Raw genomic sequence first — 10,178 nt, 5'->3', positions numbered from 1 at the left:
TGGTAATGGCCCTTTTCTGCCATGCGCATAGAGCATTTGATTGGCCTCTGGCCCTTTAAACTCTGAGGGGCTGTAACTTTGGTTTCTTTTGGTCAGTTTGCGTGATTGACACCTCTTTTTAATTGTTTGAGCCAATAGAGTCACAGTAACGATGCCACGTTCACGTCACTTCAACCAATCAGACGTAATGCCAAAACCCACGTGTGTCCACATTTATTGCATGTGGCGTCTGTCCAGTCATGTGTCTGTAGGTGGGTCTAAAATGGAGGTTGTTGACGGAAAACGGCTCTGGGTACGTGGTGACGTGTGACATAGACCGGAACAGGTGGTTGTTCAGGGAAGAGGAAGATTTGTTGGAGAAACTTTTAGAGTACGTTCCATACGGTTTAAGTGAATCGATTAGTTTTTGGACTTTGGACTACGGATTTGGATCACGGACTTTGGCAGTTGGGCATAAACTGGTATGTGACTGGCTGGAATGGCGGCTCAGGTGGGTGAGGATGATGATATGGATTTTGGTGACTGGACCCCGGTTGCTGGCGGGGGAAGATCAGGAAGAGGGAGAAGCAGGACAGAGGAGGCAAGTTTATTTGGGACACAGACTAGTAAACGGAGCTTGGAAGAGAACATTTCGGAGGAGGGGTCCAGAGTTGTCCGGAGGAAAACGGTGAGGGAGGAATTCAAAATAATTCTAAGGTTCAGGAAGGAAGATGAGGATGTGCAGCTAAGCCCCATAGCGTTGTCTAGAGAACTGAAAAAGAAGTTTGGAGATGTTCAGCTGGCTAAAATTCTCAGGGATGGGAACTTGCTGATAGTGGTTAAGACAGAAGAACAAAAAAATAAAGTGTTGAATGCTGAAAGTATTTGTAGGAAGACTGTAGGAGACAAAAGGATCTTAGGAGACAACAAAGTGACACGGGGGGTGATTACGGGTATCCCTGTAGGAGAGGACCTGGAGAAGCTCAAGCGATGTATTAATGGTGGTGAGGTCAGCAAAGTACAAAGACTGCTGAAAACGATTAATGGGGAGAGGGTGAGTAGCCTGTCGGTTCTATTGGAATTCCAGGAGGCTGTCCTGCCAGACAGAGTTAAAATAGGATGCATGAGCTTTCCTGTTAGACCATATGTGCCACCACCCTCAGGTGTTAAAAATGCCAAAGATACGGACACATCGCTGCAGTTTGCAAAGGGAAACAGAGGTGCCCCAAGTGTGGAGGTGAACACCGATATGACGAATGTGGGGATAGTGTACAGGATAAATGCAGTAACTGTGGGGGGCAGCACAGGGTGAGTTATGGGGGGTGTGAAGTAAGGAAGAAGGCTGTGGAGGTCGAGCAAGTCAAAGTAGCTCACAACTTAAGTTACGCTGAGGCTGTCAAAAGGGTACAAAAGGAAAAGGACAGGATAGAAAAGGTTCGACCATCAACGTCAGAAGTAATACATACACAGGGAGCTTGTACAGGACTGACAGTGGAGAAGATGATTTTGTTTATAGCCTATGTCATAAATTGTACAGACCAGGTGAAACACAAAACAGAGAAAATTAAAATAGTTGTGAAAGGAGCAGAGAGGTTTTTTGGCATTAAAGATATATCTTGGGAAACTGTCAATAAAAGACTTGGAGGGGAGGGGAAGGCAGGAGGACCAGAGGAGAGTGTAATATGATTATTTTACAGTGGAATGCCAGAAGTCTGATTGCAAATGGACAAGAATTTAAAGGATTCGTCAAACAATGCAAAAAGAAACCAGACATAATCTGCATTCAGGAGACCTGGCTCAAACCTACTTTAGATTTTGTTATTAAAGGTTATAGTAGTGTTCGCAGAGATAGAAGGGAGGGTAATGGAGGAGGGTGTGCAATATTTGTGGCACAAGGGATTCAATATAGAAGGGATTCAATATAGAGTTGTAGCTTTGGGAACACAGAATGTATTGTACTTGAAGTCTAGGGAGGGCCTGGAAGTTTCAGCGTGATTAATTTCTACAATCCAGCTAATAAACTGATATCGGTGGATGAACTTGACACATATTTAAAGGGAAAAGTAATTTGGTGTGGGGATTTTAATGCACACAGCATATTATGGGGTAAGGGTAATGATCGGAATGGTGCAGTGATTGAGGACTTGATGGAGATGACGAATTTTGTGTGTTTGAATGATGGAAGTGGCACGAGAGTGGATGTTAGAGCAGGTGCAGAATCAGCAATTGACCTTACATTGGTGTCAGACTCGCTGGCAGGTATTTTTTCATGGCAGGTACTGAAAGAGACAACTGTAGGCAGTGACCATTATCCTATAATGACGATGATTGAGTTCAGTATAGAAAAACGAGACGTAAGGGGGGTGAAGCAGTGGTGTTTTAGGGATGCTGATTGGGATACATTTAGATTAGTTAGTGATCAAGAAATGCAAAAGATTGATATGAATGTGGGGGTGGATGAGTTAAATTGTTTTATTTGTAAGGCATTTTTAGAGGCGGCCAGCAGGGTGATGAAGAGGAAAGACGGTAGAGGGGAGAAGAAGATTGTACCATGGTGGACACAGGAGTGTGATAAAGTGATTAAATATCAAAATAGGGCATTTAAGACTTTAAAGAACAATCACAGTTTTCAGAATTTCATTGACTATAAAAGATTGCAAGCTACGGTAAAAAGAACCGTTAAAAGTGCAAAGAGGGACTTATGGAGGGTGTTTTGTAATTCAGTGGGGAGGGAGACAAGAATACAGAACATCTGGTCAATGATTAGAAGGATGAATGGTATGAAAAGGGAGTGTGATTATCCAATCCTGAGGGATGGAGACATCATAGCAGTAACAGATGGAGGGGAAAAGCAAATGTGTTGGCAAAAACCTTTGTTAAAGTCCACAGTTCAGGCAATGTTAGTGAGGAAGGGCGACGAGGAAGAGACCTGACTGTTGCAGAGAATAGAGGCTTAATGGACCTGGTAGGGGATATGGATGATTCATTAAATATCCTTTTTACAAAGTCAGAACTACATCGAGTACTACAGAAATCTAAATTATCAGCACCGGGAAAAGATCAGGTATGCTATACCATGTTAAACCAACTCAGTGAGTCAGCCAAAGATCTTTTGTTAGGGTTATATAACAGAGTTTGGGAGAGTGGGAAACTGCAGCAAAGCTGGAAGGAAGCTGTGGTGGTACCCATACGGAAACCTGGAAAGGATGTCACAAATCCAGGAAATTTTTAGACCTATAGCGTTAACATCGCATGTTTGTAAAGTGATGGAGCGTATGATAACTGAGAGATTGACGTACTATTTGGAAACTAGAGGATTTATCTCTAAATATCAAAGTGGGTTTAGAAGAGGGAGGAATACTATGGATCCAGTTTTATGTTTGGAACATGAAGTTAGAAAAGCACAAACAAACAGTGAGAGTGTAGTTGCGGTGTTTTTGATATAGAAAAGGCCTATGATATGATGTGGAGAGATGGCCTACTGATTAAACTCTGTAAATTGGGTATTAGGGGGAGGATGTACGGGTGGATAATGGATTTTTTTTAAAGGGGCGACATATTCAAGTGAGGATTGGGAAGGTTTTTTCTGAAATGTTTTTGGTAGAAAATGGTACACCTCAAGGGAGCGTAGTGAGCCCTTTGTTATTTTCTTTGATGGTAGATGATGTGTTTAGTGATATAGAGGCAGGGGTGGGATGTTCACTTTTTGCTGATGATGGATCAATATGGAAGAGAGGGAAAAATATAGAGTATATTGTGAAGAAACTGCAGGGAACAATTAGAAGAGTCGAATAGTGGTCTTATAAGTGGGGTTTTAAATTTTCAGTTGATAAAACCAAGGTGATGTTTTTTCAAATCGAATCAAATCACTTTTATTGTCACATCACATGTGCAGGTACACTGATACAGTACATGTGAGTGAAATTCTTGTGTGCGAGCTTCACAAGCAACAGAGGTGTGCAAAAATACAATAACATGAAACAAGCAAAATATAAGGATGGCTAAATCTGAGAATTATATGAATAAATATATGTACAATATAAGAGTGTATGCATATTACTGAATGTGTATACTAAATATGTATGTCTACGTGTGTGTGTGTGTGTGTGTGTGTGTGTGTGTGTGTGTGTATACATATTTTACAAATTAAATAGAGTAAAAATAAAATAAATATATAAAATATACAGAGGTTGGTAGTTGGATATTGTGCAAAACAAGTGGCATTTATATACAGTATGGAGTGCATAATGTTGAAGTTCTGGTAAGTGAGGGTGAGGTGTCTATGAAGTGTTCAGCAGTCTGATGGCCTGGTGGAAAAAGCTGTCTCTCAGTCTGCTGGTACGGGACCGGATGCTGCAGAACCTCCTTCCTGATGGAAGTAGTCTGAACAGTGTATGGCTGGGGTGACTGGAGTCCTTGATGATCCTCCCCGCTGTCCTCAGGCACCGCTTCCTGTAGATGTCTTGGAGGGAGGGAAGCTCACCTCCAATTATCCGTTCAGAGCACCGCACTACTCTCTGGAGAGCTTTGCAGTTGTAAGCGGTGCTGTTGCCATACCAGGTGGTGATCCATCCAGTGAGGATGCTCTCAATGGCACAGCGATAGAAGGTCCTGAGGATGCGGGGGCTCATGCCAAATCTTTTCAGTCTCCTGAGGAAGAAGAGGTGCTGCTGCGCCTTCTTCACTGTTTTGTTTGTGTCCTGACCACGTAAGATCCTCGGCCAGATGTACACCAAGGAAGCAGAAGCTGCTCAGTCTCTCCACAGCAGCGCCGTTGATGGTGATGGGGGTGTGTACTTCTCTGCACCTCCGGAAGTCCACTATCAACTCCTTTGTCTTTGCGACGTTGAGGGTGAGATGGTTGTCTTGACACCAGTGGGTCAGGGCGCTGACCACCTCCCTGTAGGCCGTCTCATCACCGTTGGTGATAAGACCCACCACTTTTTTTTCTAGTTTCTAGTGGCCGTGTAGTCGTAGGTGTAGAGTGAGTACAGGAGAGGGCTCAGTACACACCCCTGTGGAGCACCAGTGTTCAGTGTGATGGGGGATGAGGTGATGCTGCCCAGTCTGACCACTTGGCGTCTGTCAGTCAGGAAGTTAAGGATCCAGCTGCAGAGGGAGCTGCTCAGTCCTAGATCCTGTAGTTTCCTGTCCAGCTTCGAGGGAACGATGGTGTTGAATGCTGAGCTGTAATCTACAAACAGCATTCTCACATACGTGTCTCTCTTCTCCAGGTGTGACAGGGCAGCATGGAGTGTCAGGGCTATGGCATCATCAGTGGACCTGTTGTGGCGGTATGCAAATTGTAGAGGGTCCAGTGAGTCGGGTAGTGCAGAGCAAATGAAGTCCCTGACCAGCTTCTCGAAGCATTTGCTCACGATGGGGGTCAGGGCTACAGGTCGCCAGTCGTTCAATGATGAGATGGTGGAGGATTTGGGTACAGGGACGATGGTGGCCATTTTGAAGCAGGCTGGGACTACAGACAGAGGGGAAGGAAGACAAGGAAGAGAGTTGGTAAGGACATCAAACTTAAGTTGTATGATCAAGAATTAGAAAGGGTGAGTAAATTTAAGTTTCTTGGATTGTGGTTTGATGAGAGGTTAACATGGGCTGCACATATTCAGAAGGTGGTGGACAAATGTAAAAAAGTGTTGAATATAATGAGGTGTTTAGTTGGGAGGGACTGGGGAGCGGATAGGAAGTCTTTGAGGGCCATATACACTGGGTTGGTCAGATCACTGTTGGATTATGGGTGTGTAGCATATAACTCAGCAGCAGACAACTCTGGTAAAGTTAGACCATATTCAGTATCAGGCACTACGAATTTGCACAGGTGCTTTTAAAACAACTCCAACAGCAGCTTTACTGGTGGAGATGGGAGAGATGCCATTAGGACTGAGAAGGGAGCAGCTCATACTTAGTTATTGGGCTAATTTACAGGGCCACTGGCAGGATCACCCAACGCATGAAGTACTTAAACCTTGCTGGGAGAAAGAAAGGAGGGAAACGAAGAGCTTTGGATGGATTGTGGGGAGACAAGCAACAGAATTAAATCTGGATCAGTTAAACATTAGTCACAGAGTACCGTTACCAGCAGTGCCTCCATGGATACTTCCTGATGCTACAGTAGACTTAACATTGTTGAAGAAGAAGAATGGGGATAAGGCATTTACTTTGAACTCTCATGCGGTACAGGCTTACATTGATCAGTATTATAGTTATGTTCAAATATATACAGACGCCTCAAAGAACACAACCGGTCAAATCGGTGTTGCAGTTGTGGTCCCAGAGTTTTCAGTGGAAATGGGTAAAAGGATTAGTGATGGGCTTTCTGTATACACTGGGGAAATGATCGCAATATTACTAGCCGTTCAGTGGGTGGAAGACGTGAGGCCATTACATGCTGTCATTTGTTCAGATTCCAGCTCATCATTGGTCAGTCTACAGCATAGTCACTCAGACAGTAGAGCAGATGTTTTGGCGGACATTCAGCAGACACTTTTCCGGATACACATGATGGGACTTGCAGTTGTGGTTTTATGGGTTCCGGCGCACTATGGAGTATGGGCGAATGAAAAAGCAGATAGAGTTGCAAAGGAGGCCATAAAACATGGGGTGGTTGACATGGCTATTAGTTTTGGCCACGCAGAGATAAGGAGTATGGTAAGGCAAGATATGAGAGCAAGATGGCAAAAGCAGTGGGAGGAGTAAAGGAAGGGACGCTGGTTGTATAAGATTCAAAGGAGGGTGGGAGGAATGAGAAATGCAGGACGGACTAGGAGGGAGGAGGTGATCACATCCAGACTGAGATTTGGACATACTGGCTTGAATAATACATTATTCATGATAGGGAAACATAGTACCGGGAAATGTGATTACTGTGGGGTAGAGGAAACTATAGAACATGTCATATTGCAGTGTCAGAGGTATCAGGTTGAGAGGAGACAATTGATTCAAAATCTCAGTAACCTGAAAATCAAACTGGATCTTGTTGATTTGTTGCGACAGGAATCGGGAAGTAAAAGTTATCAAGCCTTATTTCAGTTTTTAAAAGAGGGGAAACTGTTTGGAAGGGTTTGAGGGGTTTTTTTGGGGGGGGGGGGTTGAGCGTCGTTCCAGACCATACTCCATACCAGTTGGTGGCGGTAATGCACCCAACCGCCAATACAAATGTAAGAAAGAAGAAGAAGAAAACTGCTCTGATGCGGCTAGGTAGGCATGGTAACTACCGGCAATCACGTGGCTACCGGCGAAAATAACGGAGGAAATCGGGACGGTAAGCCAATTTCTGTCTTAGCGCATTTGCGCCGCTGTGTGTTTTTGTGGTCTTCTTTTGCGGCTAATTCAGTGAATTTTGGTGTGATCGTGGTGAAACTTTGTGTGTGGAGTCAGTGATAGCCCTGGAAGCTAACCAGCCTCTCTTTAACCGGTTACATGAAGTCTGAAGAATTTCTGGTTCGGTTTTGTTTGTTTAGCGGACTTCTGCGCATTTACGTAACTGCTCGTTTAATCGCGGCTTGTTTTCGGTGTGTTTGGTGGTTGTAGAAATGGTTTATATGACATTTTAGCTGAGATTCTGAGGTTTCTGTGGATACCACACATGTCTGGACTTATATTTCTCAACACGCGTTATAACCGATTAAACGTGATCTCCTCCTTTTTGCCCCCGGTACCGGGGGCGTGGGGCTTAAGTGGTTAACTATCGGATTTGTGATGCATGTGTAAATTGAGTATACTGAGTTACTATTTCAGCTGTATAGTCATTACTCATTTGTTAAGCTATTTGTGTGCTAGGGACTGTATCTTAGCATGTGTTTGCTAACTTGCTATGAGCAATAATGCTAGTTAACTGAAGTTGATGTTTATGTTTAATTTAGGCAACTTTAAGATTTATGTTTTTGCTGGTTGTCATTAAAAGTAAGTTTCAATTAGTACATTATGTATGCTCAGTGAATGAGAAGGTAATTATCTGTTTTGTGTTTATTTAGTTTTACAAAAAGAAAAGAGAAAGGAGAGATAAGGAAAATGGATAAGGGATAGCATGTACAAGAAGCCTTACTAACATGGCATGTAAACTGGAGATGCAGTTCGACGTAAAGAAGAATCTCAGTTCAAAGCATTCTCTTCTTCTCATTCTGTTCACTGTCTGTCAAACTGGATAAGCTAAATCACGCCCACATCTAGTGAGGACAGAACAAGAAGAAAAGTTGAATCAGGAAATGTTCCCACTGATGGAGACTCGAGCTGAAGAGCAAATATCAGAGAATAAATGTCCAAAAAGCTTCACTTACAATAAAGTTTGTTCAATGCTTTGAGTGAATCCAGACTCATGTGTGGCTGTTATACGGAGCATCAGAGTCCAGCTGAGTTATGTTGGATACAAACTGCTTATTTTGGCTCTGTGAGGATTTTGTTCACTGAAAGCTGATAAGACGGCTAATATTCAAAGAACTCTGTAGAGATTCATGCATCCATGTTCTCCACCTGCAGGTGTGGAGGAGAAAGGTGGAGCACAGACTGCTGCATCCTTCCAGTCACATCATTTTGATGATTATATTTCCATGTTGTGATGATTTGGGTTAAAGAGAAACAGAGTTGAACGGCTGCAGTCACAGCATGAATAAGATGCTGAAGCTGAGCTGTCAGTGAACATGTTTCACTGTGATTTGATTTGAAGAATAAAAGTGTGTGTGGCTGCTGACAGCTGCAGTCTCTGTTAGTCTGCATGTTCAACACACACACAACTTTCCCCCTGAGGCAACGATCCAGCAACAACACAAAGAACAGCTGCAGACACACACCCACACACACACACACAGTTAAGGAACATGAGCAGGAAGAGGCTGAAGTGGATTCAGCAGGTGGAGGATGCCCAACATCAGCTGGAAAGATTTACTGTGACGTTTGTTTGCTGTTTTCGCCTCGTGCATGAGAACATCACCAAATACACTCGAGACAGTTTTTAATATTTTATTGTTCAAGAGCAAAAAGACTGACGGACTGTGTTTAAGCTCACAAATGTCACACATGAAATATTCAGTGTTTATTTGCTGGTTTGTTGGCAGCAGCTCCTTAAAGTCTGTCACACATCTGTTTGACCATCTCCAGTTAATCTGAGCATCAGGCGGCTCAGCTGGTCTCTGGTGTGTAGCTGCTGTGCTGCGGTCCCATTCCTCAGTGAAAGTAACAGCAGATCCACATGTTTGAAAAGAAAGCTTTTAAACAGATGAATACACTCAGTAAAGGACAAAGAAATAAGTAAGAAAAATTTTAGCACCGAGTTACATGAAATACTGCATCAAAAAGAACAACACAGCGATCACAGACATGACTCCTGAATTTACCAGGCGCACCTAAAGGCAGCACAATTTAAACCGTAAATAATGATGTAGGCGCGCAAATCCTTTTCAAGCGTCACACCATCAAATGAGCCGGCTTACATTTGTTGCACTTCTACACCAAGTTTTTAGATTAGATTAGATAAAACTTTATTAATCCCTCGGGTGGGTTCCTCCGGGAAATTCGGTTTCCAGTAGCACAGCACCAAGCACTATGACATATCTCTCTCTCTCACACACACACACACACACACACACACACACACACACACACACACACACACACACACACACACACACAGTGTGTCACTGATAAAGCTGTGACACAGCAGCTCACTCAGTCCAGTCCAGGTAACAGACTCAGCTGTTAGCAGCAGCTCTCCCCTCACAGAGCTCAGCTGCTTATTTTAGTCAGCAGAAAAAATGAATATTATGGACTACAGCAGTCTGTCAGGGCCGTTCAAGGACACAAAGTCACACACAGGTTTAAACTGTTAGACTCATGAATATCCACAAAGTTCGATGCACATTTATCTTTAACAGGAGCAAACGGCCTGATCAGATAATATAACTCATAAAAGCTCATTTATGTAAATCTCTGCAGCTGAGGTCTGCAGTCCAACACCAGTGTGAGCAGAGAGGACTCAGCTGCTGGGCGGAGCTTATCTTCCTGTTCTGTTCAAATCCAGCATTAAAGTCTTCTTATGTTCACTCTTCAGTCTGATCATGTCTAACAAACTGTTCACCTCCTCCTCCCTCTGTGACTCATTCATGTCCACTTTACTCCTTAGTAAGTCTCCACAGCTCCAAACCAGCTCTGCACTCAGAGTTAGTCCACGTTTATCTAACGGTCCTTCCTGC

The sequence above is a fragment of the Oreochromis niloticus genome, linkage group LG3 (genome assembly GCF_001858045.2).
Source record: "Oreochromis niloticus isolate F11D_XX linkage group LG3, O_niloticus_UMD_NMBU, whole genome shotgun sequence".
Taxonomy (NCBI): domain Eukaryota; kingdom Metazoa; phylum Chordata; class Actinopteri; order Cichliformes; family Cichlidae; genus Oreochromis; species Oreochromis niloticus.
This window is presented reverse-complemented; position numbering follows the sequence as displayed.